This window comes from Protopterus annectens, chromosome 2.part1, assembly GCF_019279795.1.
Source record: "Protopterus annectens isolate FY-2018-M chromosome 2.part1, PAN1.0, whole genome shotgun sequence".
NCBI classification, from domain to species: domain Eukaryota; kingdom Metazoa; phylum Chordata; order Ceratodontiformes; family Protopteridae; genus Protopterus; species Protopterus annectens.
The window spans coordinates 288,577,159-288,598,440 of NC_056729.1; the positions used below are offsets into that span (position 1 = coordinate 288,577,159).

At 41.2% G+C, this 21,282-nt stretch overlaps 1 protein-coding gene across 4 annotated transcripts in view; it reads left to right on the top strand.

Moving 5' to 3' along the window:
* CFI (complement factor I) overlaps positions 1–21,282 on the top strand; it is a 790,564-nt gene that overhangs the window by 486,216 nt on the left and 283,066 nt on the right. The window lies entirely within an intron of this gene.

The window sequence follows — 21,282 nt, forward strand, 5'->3', positions numbered from 1 at the left end:
GAAGCGGTCTGATTTATGGCATATAGGAACATCAGGGATTACCTCTGCATGGCCATCTGCACAACATACGAAATTAATATATATATATATATATATATATATATATATATATATATATATATATATATATATATATATATATATATTAATATTATTCATTCTTCACCACAGCTTCATGTGTTCTTCTAGAACTGAGTGAGAGTTATATAGGATATTTTTTGCCTTGGGGTATTCACAGGTGAGTCTTTATCTGGCACCTGCACTTTGAAACTTCTGCCACCCAGTGTTGGATTGTCTGCACCCTCTGATGGTAATGATGAGGGTGAGCTGGTACAGTCGGACAGTACAGTGTGTGTGTGTGTGTGTGTGTGTGTGTGTGTGTGTGTGTGTGTGTGTGTGTGTGTGTGTGTTGGGCACAGGGAATGTGGGTACTGCATCCCCTATGCTAGCCATGGAAACAGCTTCCATACCTGTGGACACCGAGGAGACACATACACCACACAGGACAGGTTACTGGGGCACAAACAGTCAGGGAAGTGTTGTATCCTCCAATGTACAAATGGCAGGATCTGTCCCTAGCCTCTGCTGTCAGAAAGATGCACACAGGGAGGTGGGTAATGTTGCTCACTGGAGACATGATTACAACCCTCCCCTGATGTTGGTGATACAGTGGCCACAGCCCAGCATATGTGCAGGGTTATGGTAGAGGCACAGGTTAGTACCACCACAGTAAAAGCAGAGTCAGTACTGGTGATATGGAGTAATGCAGGGTACATAAGATGGCCTATGGGAGTGCATGTCCCTTACGTTTGACAGATATGATAGACTCAATCATATACTGCAACATGACATGTCCTATCAAGCATAGCTGCCTGACATGAGACACTGTCCATGAAGGGATCCCCTACACTTCACCGACACACCACAACGCCGACACGCAAATCACTGACACCAAAAGACCGACAACACACAATACCGACAATACACACAACCATACATGCACTAACCTTAACCCAAACCCTAACCCTTAGGTCCGACACAACCGCACACTTACCCTACCCGCACCCTAACCCTAACTCATTTAACCCACCCCTAAACCTACAGTCCATCACTATCGCACACACATCCTACCTGCACCCTAACCCTAACTCATTTAACCCACCCTTAAACACATAGTCCGTCACTATCGCACACTTACCCTACCCGCACCCTAATCCTAACTCACTTAACCCGCCCCTAAAACTACAGTCCCTCACTATCGCAGACTTACCTGCCCGCTCCCTAACACTAAATCCCTCACTCTATCGCACACTTACCGAGTCCGTCGGGTTCTCACCTTGTCGGTCATCTGTGTTGTCGGTCTTTTGGTGTCGGTGATTTGTGTGTCGGCGTTGTGGCATGTCGGTGAAGTGTAGGGGATCCCCATGAAGCCATTCCACCACTACCTCCGCAATCGGTAGTCATCCTGGGTGTGGATAGCCTAGGTCATGTGTTAAAACTTTCATGGTTATATCTGTTGTGGAGGTGTCTATGCCCAGGAGAGGTTGTCCACATGATCTTGGCAGTTGCATTAGTGGCACATCTCATATGAGACACTGCTCATGGTCATGCTGCATGCCAACATCTAGCTAGTGTCATGGTACAACCAGTACAACCCTTCCTAGAACCATCCCTCATGGCTGTGTGTGCACTAGATGCTTAAACATCTACCATGCATGCCCTGGACCATTCCAGTACATTGAGCAGTGCTACATCTGCTGATGTGGCTGTGTCCAAGCGCCCACACACACAAACACACACACACACACACACACACACACAGACACACACACACACACACACACACACACACACACACACACACACACACACACACACACACACACACACACACACACACACACCAAAAGCCCATGCTCAGACCACATTTTACTTTAATGATTCCCAGCATTCACGTATTTCCCTGTGAAAGACATCCACACATCCACACGTTCCCTTCCCCACTTATACAAATGATGATAACTGTACCTTGCCAATTGAACATTGTTATTTGGGTTTTCTATACCTGATACACAGGAAGACCAACCTGGCGATGGTTACTCTACTGTACTGTATTCTGAAACTACATGTCAGTGCCCCAGCTTACTTCTGGCATGATCATCCCCTTCTGCTGGTCTTGCAAGTGCCCATCCTGCTCTAAATACCTCTTAAGTATAATACTGTTTAATGCTCACACACTGAAATTAGTTTTGTACATGTGCCATGGTCATACTACAGGCATCAAATGATCAATCCAAACAGTATATGCATGCCTTCAACAGCCCAAGCAAATACTCAATAATGTCTCTTGTTTGTGATTGGGTATAGCTGTACCTCTTATCCATTTTATTTTGTATATTTCTGATGGGCGTCATTAGTTAGAGTCCCAGGCTACATCTGCCATCACCAAAAAGATGCCCCTGGGGAGTCATCATTCACAAAATGTTGGTACAGATTCCAGGTTAGCCATCAGTGGCAGTCACAGTAACTGCCTTGGTAGCTTGCAGACACATTGTAGGTAATACCCTGTGCATTACAGAATACCTAGCAATTTATAAAGTGATACTCTTTTCAATTCCCTAACTTCCTGCCTAGTTCAACAGGTAGTATCTTTATTTCAATTTAGTTATACCCTCTGGCACCCAACACCTTAAGGAAATGGGCACTATACAGATTTCCTACATGGTGTTTCCTCTCTGCTCTATGTTTACATGGGAACTACACTTTCTTCCACACATGCAGAAACATGGTACCAAGGAACTGAAGGAGTATTCTCTTGGCAGATACCTGAGATACCCCACTGTGCCCCAAGTAGGTCACTGAAAGGCTCCTGTAGCTAATATACATAAAGGCACAGATTCCTTTGTATACACTGTAATAGGTACTCAATGACTCCCATGAGACTGCAGACCAGGCTAAAACAGACCACAGTTTCTTACATGGTGTCCCTTTCCATATGGTAGCAATCTGCCAGGTCAGTGTCATACAGTCCATGAAACATTATTTATGGTGAGATTACCTGGTGACTTCTGGTGTGATAACACATTGCTCTTGCAGATAGGACATTCATTAACGCTGTAGCAGCCCATAACATTACTTAGCAATTCATTTATCATGAACAGCCATCTGATTTCAATTATACAGAGGGCACAAATCCATTCTGTGACTTTTATACATTTATGAATTTCTCCACAGTCTTGTTTTGCCTCATATTTATACAAAGCTGCTCATTTTAATAATGTTGCTTATTACTGTGTCATTATATGGCTATTAGCATATACCATATCTGACCCTGCTTCTCAGCATTCCCTGCCAGCAGTACATGTATCTCTGAATCGCACACAACATTCACATGGCCAGTCAACACACCAATTAATTTAGTGCGATGTGGGAACGTTTTTTGAATCTGTCTCAAAGACCTCTATTTGCAGTACACTGTAAAATGAAACCTATATAAATATAAAGGTAAGGGTCTGACATGCTTTATAACTAAAAATACACAAAAAAAACACTTCTTGTTAGGAAAGAAACACCAAGCAAAAATAATTCTGTTAAGCACTTTCATTCTCTTTAATTTTACCAAAGAACTTTATAAGAAGAAATGACTAACCACCGACTCTTCTTTTATACAGTAACAATGAAATCGTGTGACTAAATGGCTGACAAAAAAGCAATGTCTTTCAGCTTTTCCTGGTTAGGGGTCACTCACCACTGCAGATTGATTGGCAGTGGAGTTTTTAGAGTGTTGAGTTGCCTGCCTGGTGCCCAACCTTCACAGAAGGCACACCATCACACACACCTACCTGCATGTCTTTAAAACTCACTCAACTGCAGGAAGAACATGCATACTCTGCACAGAGCGTGCTCCAGCCGAGAATCAAATCAGAGAACCTCTTGCTGTGAGGTAACAACGCTAACCGCTACACCACTGCAGCCTGACTAAATGCTGACACAAGCATTAATAAATTCACATATAATTATTATATAATGTTTGGTAGTAATACAGTTTTAAGGCTGTACACATTATAAAAATAATGCATAACATTTTTGCACTGTACTCTAAACTTATTTAATAAACTACTCATAATGTATTATATCTGAAGAAAAAGTTGGTTAAATCCTTTTTGCTTTCAAAAGGCATTTAATATTAATATTAATAAAAATATTCAATCCTTGCACCTTATCTACTTCCAGTGCTATTTGCCATTTCACCTCCTTACATTCAAGCATGGTATGATACATCACCATTAAATAATTTACTCTCTATATAATCTAATATATACAATTTTTTTTAAAATTAACACAAATGGCAGGCTTAGTGCATTACTGCATATTGTGGCTGCTGATTTTAGTAAGCAGACAAAATTTCAGTTTATCTTGATTTCTATTAAATCTAGTTGTACAGAACTCAAAATTTTATCTTAAAGACTCTTGTTATTTTTTGGGGGGGGTATATATAAATTAGCAGGAATTAAAAGGTATAGAAAGGATGGGCCAGATTCCCAAATATCTACACTAAGTGTACACTATTCTGAGTGAAAAGACAACACAAGCATAACTCATACTTTCTTCCTCCTGATTTTAGTTTTCCTACTGACTTTAAATACCGAGGATGATTCATAAAGGTAACCACAAAATGTAGACTGTATGTATACTTAGTGTAATCTTTCTGAGTGACTGCAAAGCACAAGCAATGTGGGTAAGGATGTTCTTGAATACAGAAAGTGTACATTTAGTGTAGGGATTTATGAAGTTGGCCTGATATTTGTGAAGTTGGATTTGTATCTTTACACATTTCCATAATTCATAATGTTGGTATTGATTATATTAGAAGTTATTTGACTGATGTCCCAGATCTTGATAATGGATTCATTAATACAGTTTGCATACTGTTGGAACTAGAATTAAGTAATAATTTTTTCATGTTCACCGATAAGTTTTACAGGCAAAAGAAAGGTGTAGCAATGGGTGCCAGAACGGTGCCAGTTTTTGTAAATTTTGTTATGAGTTGATGAGAACAGGAAAAAAGTGGCAATTTATCAAAGATTCACAGATAATTAGATTTTTTTTTTTGTGGAACGGTACAGATGAAGAATTTACAATGTATTTTACAGATTTAACTAGCAGTGCTTGTTTTCTACCATTCACCACTGGTAACAGAGGTGAAGGTGTACATTTTTTGGATTTACTAATCACTTTAGACAAGGGTAACAAATATTTTCAGAGTAATAAATATGGCCAAATAATATTAAGTCTGTGTTGTAAAATTTGTTTGCCAATGTTATAATTTCCCACACTGTCAGGCAATGCAAGCTAAGCTGACTAAAAGACAAGTTTGGGTGCAAAGCCTTTCAGAGCTTTTCTGCCAGCAGAGAGAGAGGCTGAGCTCTGAAATAACAATGCTAGGAACAACAAAGAGTAAATATCTATACCCTGGCATAAAAGCACACCAAAAAACAAGGGGGAGGGTGGAGAGAGGTAATGGCCACTGCTGCAGTGATCATTCAAACATCTACTGTCATAGTAAGTTTTGCTTATACAACTGCACTATGTTCCTCATATTGATCAGTGCTGCAGTAGCCTAAGCTATATGGGTAGATCATCTTAACTACTACATTTGGGATGTGGCATGAGAAGAGGAAAGGAGCTCCTGGAGAATGATCCTAGCAAAGCTTGATCTGGAGCTAGACAATCACGTTTGCAGTGCTTTGTAAAAGTATGCATGCAGGACCAAGTAGCAGTTTCTAGAATACTTCTAGAATCAACCCTTTACAAAAGGCCATAGATGAAGCCAAGGCCTTGGTAGAGTGGGCCTTGACCTTGCCTGGAATAGTTTTGTTATGGTGAGAATAACAAAAGGTAATAGCCTTAAATAACCATTTGGAAATAGTCTGTTTTGACATAGGCTGTCCCCTCTTCTTACCTTCACAAGAAATGAAAAATTAATATGGATGTCTGAAAATTTTAGTTCTGTCAAGATAGTATCTAAGTTGTTTGTGGACATCCAAGGTATGGAGTATCCTTTCTCCCTCATTTTTAGGTTCAGGAAGGAAAACAAGGAGATGGATAGTTTCACTTAAAGTAAACTTGGATAACACTTTAGGCATAAAAGAATGATTAGTTATCAAAGAAACCCTGTTCCTATGAAAAATTTGATAGGATTAACTCACTGTAAGAGCTTGCAACTCGTATACCTTTCTTGCAGATGTCAGAGGAATCAGGAAAACTGTTTTCCATGTTAAGAACCTGAAGTCAGCCAGATTTGCTGGTTCAGATGGAAGGGTCAGCTTCTCTTACACAAAATTAAGATCCCAAGAAGGGACCACCAGTTTTCTTGGCAGCCTCTTATGCAAAATCCCTTTCAAGAACATTTTGACATAAGACTGCTCTGAAAGAGGAGGATCCATGGGAAGACATGCTGAAATGGCCGATAAATGAACCTTAACAGAAGAAAGGCCATAAAACAGTAACTCACATAAATTTTGTAAAACCAAAGAACTACTGTCCCTGAAGTGGTGCTGGTTATGTTGTTGGCACCAACTAGAAAACCTTTTCCATTTGCTAGCATATGATTTTCTAGTAGCAGACTTTCTTGCCTCCATTGTTACCTGCTGCACAACTTTAGAAAACAGGTTCCTAAAGGGAATTAAAACCATATCATCCAGGCAGTCAGTTGAAGATGATTGATACTGGGGTGTATCAAACACTCCTGTTCTTGCTGTGAGTAGATCCAGTCTGTGAGGAAGCTTGTGATAACTACCTCTGGCCATTTCAAAAAGAAGGGAGAACCATGGTTACCTAGGCCAGAAAGGTGTCACCCCAGTGATCTTGGGGGATTACTTCTGTATCTTCAGAAGTACCCTAGATATTAGTGGAAAGTGAAAAAGCATACAGGAACATTCTTATCCAAGGAAGATAAAAGAAAAGAAAATGCATCTGTCTTCCAAGACATATTGCATGGAGTCCTGGAACAGAATCTTGCTAGTTGATTTTTTCAGAAAGGAGGCAAAGAGGTCTACTTGAGAAACTCCCCACAGATGGATCAAATCTTGGAAGACCCTCTGATCTAGTTTCCATTCTTGAGGGTCTGCCCTGGTCCTGCTCAGCTTGTCTGTCACACAGTTTTGCTCTAATGGAATGTAGGAAGCCAATAGAACAAGAATGTGCTGTGACTCTATATCCCAAGCTAACATCTGATTCCCCCTTGCCTATTGATGTACCACATGACTGTGGTATTGTCTGTAATCACTTGAAGAGGTCACAAGGACTAAAACTGGTTCAGAGAGTTGAATGCCTTTATCAGGGCAAGCATCTCCTTGATAGTTATGTATTCATGCCTGCCTTGATGTCCTACATCCCTGCACTTTTATCCCTCCTGAAACTGCTTCCCAAGAAAAGTCCAAAGCATCTGGGTGATTAACTGCTTTGGAGCAGAGAGGGAGAAGGGAAGATCTGGATTTAAGGATATCTGTTGTCTCCACTAAAACATTTCTCTTCTGACAAACCCCAGCACTGGATTTGAAAAAAAACAAAGGGTTTTGATGCTGTGAGCAAACAAATTTCAGATACCACTGTATCTTCCTCATGTAGAGTCTTGCCAGGGGTATCCTGAATTATTCTCTCACAGTGTCCAAAGTCTGAGTGGAAAACTTTAGAAACAGATCTAGATAAAGATCTATTTTTTCCTGTGGAAGAAAAGTTCTTTGAACTGACGTGTTTGGCTGAGATCTAAGGAACAAAATGCTGTGTGAAGGAGTCAAGAAAGACTTTTGAATGTTCTTTTGAAATTTCAGCTTGTATAAGAAATCTCTCACCCAAGAGAAAGAGAGAGAGAAAGAGATTCCTAATACTATGAAAAAGACTCTTCAAAGATAAACAAGTCATCTAAATATGGAAAATGTGGAAACACCATACTCTGCAATGAGCTATAACTGCAGCTAAAGACTTTGTGAACACACTTTGTGCAGTGGATAGTGCAAAGGATAAAGCAAGGAACTGATACTGTGATCCAGAAACACAAATCTTAAGAAACATCTGAAGTCTGGTTGAATAGGGATGTGATGAGAAGTATGTTCAAGTCTAGTGATACCAGGAAACATGAAAGATAACAGGTTATGACTTGACATCATTTTGAATTTGGTCACAATCGCAAACAAGTTTAGGAAAAGAAAGGTTCAGAACTGGTCTCCAAGAATTTTCTTTTGTTGGCATTAGGAAAATTCTTGAATAAAATCTGTTCCACAGCTGTGAAGGAGGAAATGGTTCTATCATTCCATGGGGCAACATGTGATAAAGAATTGATGGAAACAAAAAAGGCTGATCTGGAAGATGAGGAATGACCCCCCCCCCCATGGGAAGGAGGAATTTCCTCCCATTGCTATCTGTAACCTTGATGAATCATTTTCAGAACTCATTTGTCTGAAAGTATCTGTTGCCAAAGAGAAAAATGGTGATTCAGACTTTCTGGAAGAAAAAGGTCTACAAGGTCTCTTGAATAGTCATTCAGAATTGTTGCACTGTCCTTGGTTTTGGGACGTTTCAGACTTCTTTTTGGAACCCCCTTGCCATTTCTTCTTAATACCTGTATTTTGTTGATACTGTTTATTCTGGGTTTTTTTTGGTCAAAATTGGATGAGGACATTGAAGATCCATTGAATAATTTAGAAAAGGAGGGTTAAGTTATATAAAGCAGGTTTTCCTCACAAGAAGAAACTGCAGATAAAACCTTTTCATGCTTTCACAATTTGTCAGAACAAACTTTAACATATGAACCTGACAAATCAAAATTCTGAAAATCAAAGTTGCAGAAGTATACATCTTTTTCCCTTATCTGTCAATGATTTTTCCTATCCTTATCAGAAAGAGCAGAACTGGAATTAACAAAGTGCTTATTAGCAGTGGGATCCACTAAAGCTATACCTGCTGGGTCAGGCTTGGGAATTGTGTATAAAATTTGAAAGACTGAGGAACTTTATACATCCTATCTGACTTTTTAGGGGCAGCTGCGTGACTAATCAGGAAAATAGCAGGATGTAACACACATCCTCTAAAGCAGACAGAACAGGAGGAATGGGTGTAGGTTCTGGAAAAATCTTTCTGTAACAAATTGTAGTATTTTCTAAGGTACTGAGAAATCTCTGTGTTCTTCCACTGAAAACACTGCCACATACTGCAATGGTCTCAGAGAAAGAGAAACTTGCACGGGGAGAGTCAGAAACTGAGTTCTCCTCTGAGTCTGAAACAGAAATCTGAGAAAAACAACAGTATCTATCCCTACATCTTCCTGTTCAGATTCAGAATCTTGAGTCTCTTCAGGAAAAGAGGAATTTCTCTTTCTTTTATCAGAAACTCCTTTACAAGAAGGATTAATAGCCAGAATTAAACTTTGATTCAAATCCGGTAAACTACTCTTATCCAAAGAAAACTAAGGAAGAGTAGATACATAATTGGTTTTCTGATTCTTTTTGACAGAAAAATTGGGGGCAACCATGTTACTAATGGCAGCAGTAGGTTCTCCAGGGATGGGTACAGCATTTTGACAGAATGGGGAAAGCTTCCCTGTTCTCTCTCCTAGGAACAGCAGGAGTGGCTCTCCTTTGCCCATTGAGTGGAACCCAACAGCTGTAGAAAATGTGACTAACTCCCAGTTCATAGTGGCTGTAGGTGCTGCACCAGAGGGATCCGGGGTAAAAGATGAGTGCTCTGAGGTACAACAAATGGTCACAGCACAGCCCCACCTGCAGCTGAGGCAAAATGCTAGCCTGCTGTGATGGAAATGGCTTTTTGCTTAACTTTTTCTCTTTGCATCTGGAAGAAAGACCAACCAGAGGACTGGTAATCTGCTCCATAGTCAATCCAAAAATGGTTTCTCTTTGTCAGGGAAGACAAGCAGCAATTGCCTGTAAACACTACCAGTCCACAAAAAAAAAGAGCAAAAAACACTTTAAAACACTATGCCAGCCCCACAAAAGTAAAATAAACACAATTCCTCCAGTTTCTACCACTTTTAAACTTACAGAAAAACAAGCACTCCATTTAAACGTATGTTACTGTCTCAATACAGTCTGTTAAAACACAACACTCTTAGCTTTAAAATAAGTTTCATGAAGATAAATGTAATAAAACATCAACAAAATTAAGAAAATGGATTTTTTTTTTCCCAAAGGGAATTTATCTGCCCAGCAAAAGCAAAGCACAAGACGATTGTCAATATTCAAAAGCCTCAGAGGACCATACTATTCAGAGGCAGTAAAGGTCTGAAGGGTTTTGTTCCCAAACCTGTCTTTTTAGTCAGCTCACCTCAAGCTACCTGACAGTTTGTGGGTGTGTGGAAAATGCCCTTAATCTTTGGAAGCTGGCCGGCTGTTTTATCCTTGGCAGGATATAACCATATCACTAAGGCTACTGCTGCAGTAATCAGTATGAAGAGTATCCACTTATACTCACCCTGTTATTTTCAGCATATTTTAAAGGAGCAAATCATAAAAAACTAACACCTCTAGAGTAGTAGTTTTGATCTAAGAGAAAAATCAGCTGCAATGACAGATATGCAGTTCAGTAACATATGAAGTGAAAGCATCTTATCTTTTTATAAAATATACGACATTTCAAGTAAATCCTGAGTATTTACAGTCTATTTTTCTGTTTAATCTGTCTCTTATTTCTTTCCCATGTTTTCAAATAGAGGATTATGATCAGATCTTTGATCATTACCAGGCTGCTATGTGTTGAATACATAGATGTCAAGAAATTCACCTTGAGAGCAAAGCTCACGAGGTAAGTCTTGACATCCATGCTTAGAACATAACAAGTTGAGTTATGATCAGAGAGACCTGATCAACAGTCCTTTGTACTGTGTGGAGCTTTACCTGCTGCCATGTACAAGAAAAGCTGGAGAAAAAACTGCAGTAGCAATAAATGATAGCTTCCCACCACTTTTCTGGGCTGGCCACTGCCCGCTGTTAATGTTATATCATGAGACTTCAGCTTAACAATAGTGAGAGATGCTTAACAAGTTAAGTACCTTTCTCATCTCAGAAAGATGATTAACAACCCTGTTTTCCCCATTTTCAGAGTGTACTCATAACATTCCATGCACGTTTTGATAAGCAATCTGCTGTCAATTAAAATCTTCTGAGTCTCGCAAAAAATAGCACACCTTCTAATTTCTACTGATGTCTGAAGAATAACTTCTATTTTCTTAAATCAAGTTTCTGCTCTACCATTTTCCTAGGCTTTTCTCCTTGCAGCAAACATTAATTTTTTAAACTTCTTAGATGGTTTGAGGGGGGCATTTCTTCTCAATATGAGTTTTAATTTGTTTGTAGTCCTGTTTTATTCTTTTTCCATCAACTTGAAAGTGAGGACAATTTGAGTTTTCTCTAAGTCTTCTGTTTCCTTCCTAATCCATCTCTGAAAATTCAGTTTCAAGCATCTTATTTTTTTCTTCTTCTTTCCATGAAGCAATACTAATTTTAAAGCAGTTTGTTAAAGACTTTAGTATCTTGCATAGTCTTTAAGTAGAATCTGTGACCCATTCAAGCTCCATTTATAGGTTCATAGGTTCATAGGTGTGTACTAGGCTAATGGCCCTGGAGTCTTTACAAGCCTAGCCCATAGGATTACCCTGGCATCGTGCCACCCGACCTTAGTTCCCAGTGCCTCTGTCGAGTAAAGTCACTGGAGTGATTCCTGGGGTGAATTTTCTATTTCCCATCCACTCATCAAGATTTCTCTTGAAGAGGGGGCAGTGAGGTGATCTGCTTGACATGTATGAGAAGTCTATTCCATAGCATGGGCAGTCTCTGTGTTATGAACCTGTCCCTCCAGCATGTTCTGTTGATTGTGGTAATGAGGTTGAGGTCTCTGGAGCGTGTGATGCGGAGGGATACAGATTTCTTTAGATGTAGCATTTCTAACAGAGCTGGGTCAGACATGGCTTTGTAAGTCAAGCAGAGATCGCCTCTAAGTAGGTGATATGATACAGACAATAGTTGCAGTTTTCTGAGTCTGTCCATATAGGACAAATGTTTAAGGCCCCAAATCCTCTTTGTGAGGTACTTTTGTGACCTCTCCAGTTGTTGCAGGTGTTTAGTGAGGTACATGCCAAATGGGGCACTGTACTCAATGATTGGCCTAATGAGGGAAGAGTAGAGGGAGACATTGACCTCTTTCTTCCTAGATGCAAAACCCTTAGTAATGAGATGTGCCACATAGAAGGACTTTCTGACCACAATGGCAATGTGGTCGTCAAAAGAGAGGTTGTTGTCAACCTGCATTCCCAGATCTCTTATAATGCCTTCTGTGCTCAGTGGACTACCATCAATGTGATAATTCATGGGAACTGCTTTTTTTCCCAAAGGGGATGATGACACATCTTTTAGCATTGAGCTTAAGGCATTTGGTTCTGACACCAGTCGTTGGTCTCAGTGAGCCCTTTCTGTAGGATGTCAACATCACTTGGGGAGTTAATAGCTCCCAACTTGCAATCATCTGTGAACTTTGTCAGCCAGAGTCCCTTCACTTTGGCTTGGACTTCAGAGAAGTAGATACTAAACAGGAGAGGACCCAGGACCGAATCTTGTCGGACTCTACTCATGACTGGTCGGCAGTCTGAATTGGAGTCAGCTACTTTCACACTGTGGGTTCTACCTGTGAGCCAGTTTGCAAATAGGGGTTGATGTCTAGCTTAGTGAGTTTTTCTATGGTTCCTGAGTGGGAATGGTATCAAAGGCCTTGGCCAGATCACGTTAGGCTGTATGAACCACCTTGCCTTCATTCACAGCTCTGGTGACTGACTCAAAGAAGTTGACCGAGTTGAGCGGGCATGATCTACCCTTCACAAAACCAAACTGTGGGATCCAGAGTTTGGAGATTCCCTATATCCTTGTTTATTAGGTCCATGATGATGTGTTCCATAGCTTTGCATATCAGATTCATCAGGCTAATGGGGTGATAGTTCTCAAGGTCTGTAGTCCCTCCTCCTTTGTGGAGAGGGATGACTGTAGCAGTGCGCCATTTGGTAGGGACAAAGCCTGAGGTGAGGCTGTGATTGAACAGGGCACACAGGTGAGGTGCCAGTTCACTCTGTAGTTCATGTAGAACACAGCCAAGGATATTGTCAGGTCCCATAAAAGCTGTATTCTTGGCCTTGGACAGTGCTGTTTTAACCTGTGCAGCAGTAATACAGGGTGCCTGGGAATTTACTGGTATTGTGATTGGTCCTTTGGAAGGGGAAGAGAGGGGTAAAGTTGGCAATGAATCTGTCAGCCAGTATATTGGCAATATATGTTGGCTCAGTATAGGAGGTACCATTGTGCAGTAGCTCAGAGCAAAGCTGGGTATTGCCATGGAGATTCTTTACATAACTATAGAAGGCCTTGTGGTTTTCTTTACTATCTGCTGCAGTTCTGTTTTCATAGCTAGCTTTAGAGGATTTGATGAGGGATCTCAACTTTTTGTTGAGGCTGATAAGGGAGTTTTTCCTGTCTTGGGACTTCACCTTAATCCACATTGGTTTCCTCCTTCTGTTGTAGAGTTTGTTTATGGCAGGGGATGACCAGATTGGCTTCCTTTCTTTGGAGGAGAGTGTCTTGATTTTATTGGGTATGGCGAGATCCATGCATTTGTGTATGTGTTCGTACAGTGCATTGGTGTATGATCTGGTGGTCATGCAACTATTCTCCATTTGCATGGGTGCCTTGAAGTTAGCCACCTCTGTTTTTAGGAGCCCAAAGTTACCTTTGGAGAAGTTTTTCATGGTGGTTACCTTTGTGGGGGGTGGGGGTGGATTTCCAAGGTTATTATTTTGTGGTCGGATCTAACCAGAGAGGAGTTGACTACTAGTGTAGAGCAATGGTCGCTCATATTAGTAATGACCAGGTCAAGGATGTTACTACCTCTAGTGGGGGTAAGAATGAGCTGGTCCAGGACATTGGAATTAATGAATTCCAGGAAACATTGGGCAAATGTATTGGTACATGAGTAGTTTTCCCAGTTAATGGAGGGGTAGTTGAAGTCACCCAGTATGAGAGTGTTAGGTTGGACCCTAATATTCTCCAGGGTGCTTAGGAACATGGAGTGTGATTGCTGGGACATGGTTGGGGACCTGTAGCAGGCTATGACCTGAATCGCTGTCTTACCCATTGTTAGCTGCACCTGAAGTATCTCAGAAGTATCTCAATAGCAGGATTTTGAAATGAGTTTAACATGCTGTGTTGAATAATTCAGTCCTATGTGGATGACACTGCTGTCTTGCCTGAATTAATTATCTGCAGAAGTTAGGAAACAATTTGACCTTAAGATTTTCAAAATCTTATTCCTGTGTTTTCTTACTTATATTTATCAACCATTCTTTAGTTTGGTAAAAATACAGCAGCATTATAATTTGTGTAGGTACTTTCTTTCTTTCTATCAAGCCTGTAAATTCTTTCAGTTCCACTCAAGTTATTTTGACAAATGTAACATATTCAGAGTGATTTTATTTGAAAAACAGGCTCATCATATCTTATTTCTTCAGGTGTCCCAAAGACTCTTACACATCCCTCTCAAAGGATCCTACATTTTAGGGACATTGTTAATTTTGGCTCAGAAATTTGTTCCATTCCTCCTAAAAATTGAATATTTTTGAGAAGTTCTAAGTTAATAATACCATTTCTTAAAAACTTCCCATAGTTTGGAGCCTTTTTAAATAATTATTTTTTGTATTATCCCTAATAGTGGAGATAAAACGTATGACAAATATTTTCTCTTTTGCCTCCTAGAGCTATTCTCAAAAATCTGTTTTATTTTGATTAAAATGTTGCACATTTACTTTGCAATTTCAATTTCTCTGTCTTTAAGTTTTTCTTTCCAGATGACCATGTCTTGTTTAAGTTGTATTAACTTGTTTTCTGCATCTTTTACTTGATATTGCAGGCAGACTGAATATTTTCTGTACTGAGGGTACATCTGTTTTCTTAGGTAGCAGTTTTTTTTTAAATAAAAGATAGTAAGCTAGTGTTTTCTAGTCTGCCCTTGACAGTTTCATGTCACATGTAATTGCCAAATGTTTTCCTTACCTGCATCTAATTCTGTCCAGCAAGTTTATGTCATCATTAATTTCTGCCTCTGGCAGGAAACAAATTGTGTACAACTACCAGTCATCACCTCAGTTTTTCCAGATTTACTTCCATCTCTTCAGCAGTCTGAATACATTTTGTAACTTTATAACAGGTACTGTCATATTCCAACTGCTTCTTTCCACCCTATCCTGAAGACAGAACCAATGCCAGGCAACACTGTGGCTTACAGATATCAAGCCCTGACAATGTTTCAAGTGACCCATGTTCCATTAGCGGCTTGGGTGTCTGAGGTGACCCATGTTCCATTAGGCAATGTTTCAGGTGACCCATGTTCCATTAGTGGCTTGGGTGTCTGAGGTGACCCATGTTTCATTAGCGGGTTGTGTGTCTGAGGTGACCCATATTTCATTAATGGCTTGGGTGTCTGAGATGACCCATGCTCATTAGCATATTGCGTGTCTGAGGTGTCCCATGTTCCATTAGTGGTTTGGGTGTCTGAGGTTACCCAAGTTCCATTAGCATCTTTGGTGTCTGAGGTGACCCATGTTCCATTAGACAAGTGTTTCAGGTGACGCATGTTCCATTAGTGGCTTGGGTGTCTTAGGTGACCCATGTTCCATTAGCGGCTTAGGTGTCTGAGGTGAACCATGTTCCATTAGCAGCATGGATGTCTAAAGTAACCCATGTTCCATTACACAATACTTCAGGAGACCCATGTTTTATTAGCAGCTTGGATGTTTGAGGTCACCCATGTTCCATTAGTGGCTTGGGTGTCTGAGGTCACCCATGTTCCATTAGCAGCTTGGATGTCTAAGATGAACCTTGTTTCATTAATGGCTTGGGTGTTTGAGATGACCCATGTTGCATTAGCATATTGCATGTCTGAGGTGTCCCATGTTCCATTAGTGGTTTGGGTGTCTAAGGTGACCCAAGTTCCATTTGAGTCTTGGGTGTCTGAGGTGACCAATGTTCCATTAGGAGCTTGGGTGACTGAGATGACCCATGTTCCATTAAACAGTGTTTCAGGTGACCCATGTTCCATTAGCAGCTTGGGTGTCTGAGGTGACCCATGTTCCATTAGACACTGTTTCCGGTGACCCATGTTCCATTAGTAGCTTAGGTGTCTGAGGTGACCCATGCTCTATTAGCGGCTTAGTTGTCTGAGATGACTCATGTTCCATTAGCAGCTTGGGTGTCTGAGGTGACCCAAGTTCCATTAGCGTCTTAGGTGTCTGAGGTGACCCATATTCCATTAGTAGCTTGGGTGTCTGAAGTGACCCATGTTCCATTAGCAGCTTGGGTGTCTGAGGTAACCCATGTTCCATTACACAATATTTCAGGAGACCCATGTTCCATTAACAGGTTGGATGTCTGAGATCACCCATGTTCCATTAGCGGCTTGGGTGTCTGAGATGACCCATGTTGCATTAGCATATTGTGTGTCTGAGGTGTCCCATGTTCCATTAGTGGTTTGGGTGTCTGAGGTGACCCAAGTTCCATTAGTGTCTTGGGTGTCTGAGGTGACCCATATTCCATCAGTAGCTTGGGTGCCTGAGATGACCCATGTTTCATTAGACAATGTTTCAGGTGACCTATGTTCCATTAGCGGCTTGGGTGTCTGAGGTGACCCATTTTCCATTAGACAATGTTTCCGATGACCCATGTTCCATTCACAGCTTGGGTGTCTGAGGTGACCCATTTTCCATTAGACAATGTTTCCGATGACCCATGTTCCATTCACAGCTTGGGTGTCTGAGGTGACCCATGTTCCATTAATTGCTTGGGTGTCTAAGATGACCCATATTCCATTAATGGCTTGGGTGTCTGAGATGACCCACGTTCCATTAGCATTTTGCGTATCTGAGGTGTCCCATGTTCCATTAGTGGTTTGGGTGTCTGCAGTGACCCATGTTCCATTAGCAGCTTGGGTGTCTGAGGTGACCCATGTTCCATTAGTGGCTTGGGTGTCTGAGGTGTCCCATGTTCCATTAACAGCTTGGGTGTCTGAGATGACCCATGTTCCATTAGCGATTTGAGTATCTGAGGTGACCCATGTTCCATTAGACAACGTTTCCAGTGATCCATGTTCCATTAGCAGCTTAGTTGTCTGATATGACCCATGTTCCATTACTGGCTTGGGTGTCTGAGGTGACACATTTTCCATTAGCAGCTTGGATGTCTGAGATGACCTATGTCCCATTAGCAGTTTGAGTGTCTGAGGTGACCCATGTTCCATTAGACAATATTTCAGGTGACCCATGTTCCATTAGTGGCTTTGTGTGTGAGGTGATCCATGCTCTGTTAGCGGCTTGGGTGTCTGAGGTGACCCATGTTCCATTAGCAGCTTAGTTGTCTGAGATGACCCATGTTCCATTAGTGGCATAGGTGTCTCAGGTGGCCCATGTTCCATTTGCGGCTTGGGTGTCTGAGGTTACCCATGTTCCATTAGCGGCTTAGGTGTTTGAGATGACTCATGTTGCATTAGCAGCTTGGGTGTCTGAGGTGACCCATGTTCCATTAGACACTGTTTCCAGTGACCCATGTTCCATTAGTAGCTTGGGTGTCTGAGGTGACCCATGCTCCATTAGCGACTTAGGTGTCTGAGATGACTCATGTTCCATTAGCAGCTTGGGTGTCTGAGGTGACCCAAGTTCCATTAGCGTCTTGGGTGTCTGAGGTGACCCATATTCCATTAGTAGCTTGGGTGTCTGAGGTGACCCATGTTCCATTAGCAGCTTGGGTGTCTGAGGTAACCCATGTTCCATTACACAATATTTCAGGAGACCCATGTTCCATTAGCAGGTTGGATGTCTGAGGTCACCCATGTTCCATTAGCAGTTTGAGTGTCTGAGGTCAACCATGTTCCATTAGCAGCTTGGATGTCTAAGATGACCCATGTTCCATTAATCGCTTGGGTGTCTGAGATGACCCATGTTGCATTAGCATATTGTGTGTCTGAGGTGTCCCATGTTCCATTAGTGGTTTGGGTGTCTGAGGTGACCCAAGTTCCATTAGCGTCTTGGGTGTCTGAGGTGACCCATATTCCATCAGTAGCTTGGGTGTCTGAGATGACCCATGTTTCATTAGACAATGTTTCAGGTGACCTATGTTCCATTAGCGGCTTGGGTGTCTGAGGTGACCTATGTTCCATTAGACAATGTTTCCGATGACCCATGTTCCATTAGTGGCTTGGGTGTTTGAGGTGACCCATGTTCCATTAGCAGCTTCGGTGTCTGAGATGACTCAAGTTCCATTAGCAGTTTGGGTGTCTGAGGTGACCCATGTTCCATTAATGGCTTGGGTGTCTAAGATGACCCATATTCCATTAATGGCTTGGGTGTCTGAGATGACTCACGTTCCATTAGCATCTTGCGTATCTGAGGTGTCCAATGTTCCATTAGTGGTTCGGGTGTTTGCAGTGACCCATGTTCCATTAGCAGCTTGGATGTCTGAGGTGACCCATGTTCCATTAGTGGCTTGGGTGTCTGAGGTGACCCATGTTCCATTAGCAGCTTGGGTGTCTGAGATGACCCATGTTCCATTAGCGATTTGGGTATCTGAGGTGACCCATGTTCCATTAGACAACGTTTCCAGTGATCCATGTTCCATTAGCAGCTTAGTTGTCTGAGATGACCCATGTTCCATTATTGGCTTGGGTGTCTGAGGTGACACATGTTCCATTAGCAGCTTGGGTGTCTGAGATGACCTATGTTCCATTAGCAGTTTGAGTGTCTGAGGTGACCCATGTTCCATTATACAATATTTCAGGTGACCCATGTTCCATTAGTGGCTTTGTGTGTGAGGTGACCCATGCTCTGTTAGCGGCTTGGATGTCTGAGGTGACCCATGTTCCATTAGCAGCTTAGTTGTCTGAGATGACCCATGTTCCATTAGTGGCATGGGTGTTTCAGGTTGCCCATGTTCCATTTGTGGCTTGGGTGTCTGAGGTCACCTATGTTCCATTAGCAGCTTGGATGTCTAAGATGACCTATGTTCCATTAATAGCTTGGGTGTCTGAGTTGACCCATGTCCCATTAGCATCTTGCATGTCTGAGGTGTTCCATGTTCCATTAGAGTTATTTGTGTGTCTGAGGTGACCCATGTTCCATTAGCGGCTTGGGTGTCTGAGGTGACCCATGTTCCATTAGCAGCTTGGGTGTCTGAGATGACCCATGTTCCATTAGACAATGTTTCAGGTGATCCATGTTCCATTAGCAGCTTGGGTGTCTGAGATGACCCATGTTCCATTGGCGGTGTGGGTGTCTGAGGTGACCCATGTTCCATTAGCGACTTGGGTGTCTGAGGTGTCCCATGTTCCATTAGCGGCTTGGGTGTCTGAGGTGTCCCATGTTCCATTAGTGGTTTGGGTGTCTGAGGTGACCCATATTCCATTAGTGGCTTGGGTTCTGAGGTGCTGGCAGGGAAGGACAGGCATGCCCATCCTGGATGGAAGATGTGTGCTCTAATGCCTCATGTTTGATCCCTATTGGAGGCTGGAGAAATGCAGGATGGGGAATTATCCTCATGGGAAAAAGGTGTGTGTGGCGGGGCAATAGCAAGTCACTGTGGAAGTAAGCATATACAATAACACATCCCCATTGCATGTCCATTCCTTAGACTTCTACCTCTATGTGGTAGAGCAGAGTTAGAGCATGAAAAAAAATATTCCTCAACAGCAATATGGTGCTGTGCCAGGTACCTTGAGGGACAGAGTAAGTCCAGGAGGAAGAAGGAGAGTGCAGTAGACCCAGTGGACAAGATGTATTGGGACAGCCAACAATCAGCTGTGAGCAGCCAAAGAAAGAAAGACCAAACCTATGCCCTGTTGCTATCATGTCCCAATTAACTAAACATTTCCTCAGGTATTTATTGCTGCTACGGTGTCAAGTCAGCACATATTTCCCATAATGTTTGGAGATGACAAGCATGCTTTGCACATTACACAATCTCACCCTGCAGTGTGCACTCCCGTTTTCACTGATGCCCTTCACTTTCCTTTACTTCAGTGTGTCATCTAGTATAGAATGAGGCACATTATGTCTGCTTGGTGCAGCCAACATCAAATTATTCCTGCATGCTGCTGTGCAACAGCTTTTTATTGCATATCATCATCATGTTAGTTTTTCTGACCTATCTATTAATACTCATCCAAGGTCCAGAGTACATGAATACCCTTTTCTACCTACATGCTCCTCCTCCTCTCGAGTGAGGCAGAAGAAGAGTGCTGCTACAGATTTTCAAGGTACTGTTTTTGTTAAAATAGAGGAGATCACTCTTATGAATTTGCAGGTTTTGCAGTCACGTCACCTAACATTTACGAGACTGCTACTTTACATAGCTTTTCATAAGAGCTTTGTAATATATCGTTTCCATGAGATCATTGATGTTAGTTTTTCTGCTTCCTCTCTCTCTGAGTAAATGTTCTTACTTCATTTTATATCTACCCATTAGTTTTACATCTATTTCTTTGTTGTAGGAAAAAAAAATTGCATTAGTTTAATGCCATGTTTCCTTGACTGAACACCACACTATAAACCTTTTGGTCTGTGTTATTATGATTATTATTATTATTATTATTATGAAAGCTTTAAAGAGAGAATTAAATAGCAATGGTTAGGTTAACTAGATTACTAAGTGTTTTATCATAAAGTCAAACCCCACAAGAACTAAATATGTTTCACAAGACCTTTGTAGGTCATTTTAACCTTTCACTGTTTCAGTCCATTCTGAATTGAGCAGTCTTAAAGCTGGATTCAGTAAAAATGAAATATTGCATCCCTACTGTATTATCCTATTTCAATACACTGAAATAAAAAGTAAATGTGTAAAAAGAATCAAGCACGATGCACTGAATATATTATGACTATTTGTGCAGTATTAATCAGTTGTGAATTTTATATATATATATATATATATATATATATATATATAAATGCATGTCTGCTTTCTTACATTTGTGCCTTGTTAATCACAGAGAACATGAAATCCTGTTATTTTAAATAGACACTATTCTTCTCTTTGTCTCTATTATGTAATTTTGAAGATAGAAAGTCATATTAAAGTATCTATCATGTTCCCTCTGTCTGTTGCCAGACTGGCAGGATCCTGCTTAGCTTTCTAGGGATGTCTACAGTTATACAAATTTTTCTGTAGAAATATCACAATCAGAGCTAAGTTACGA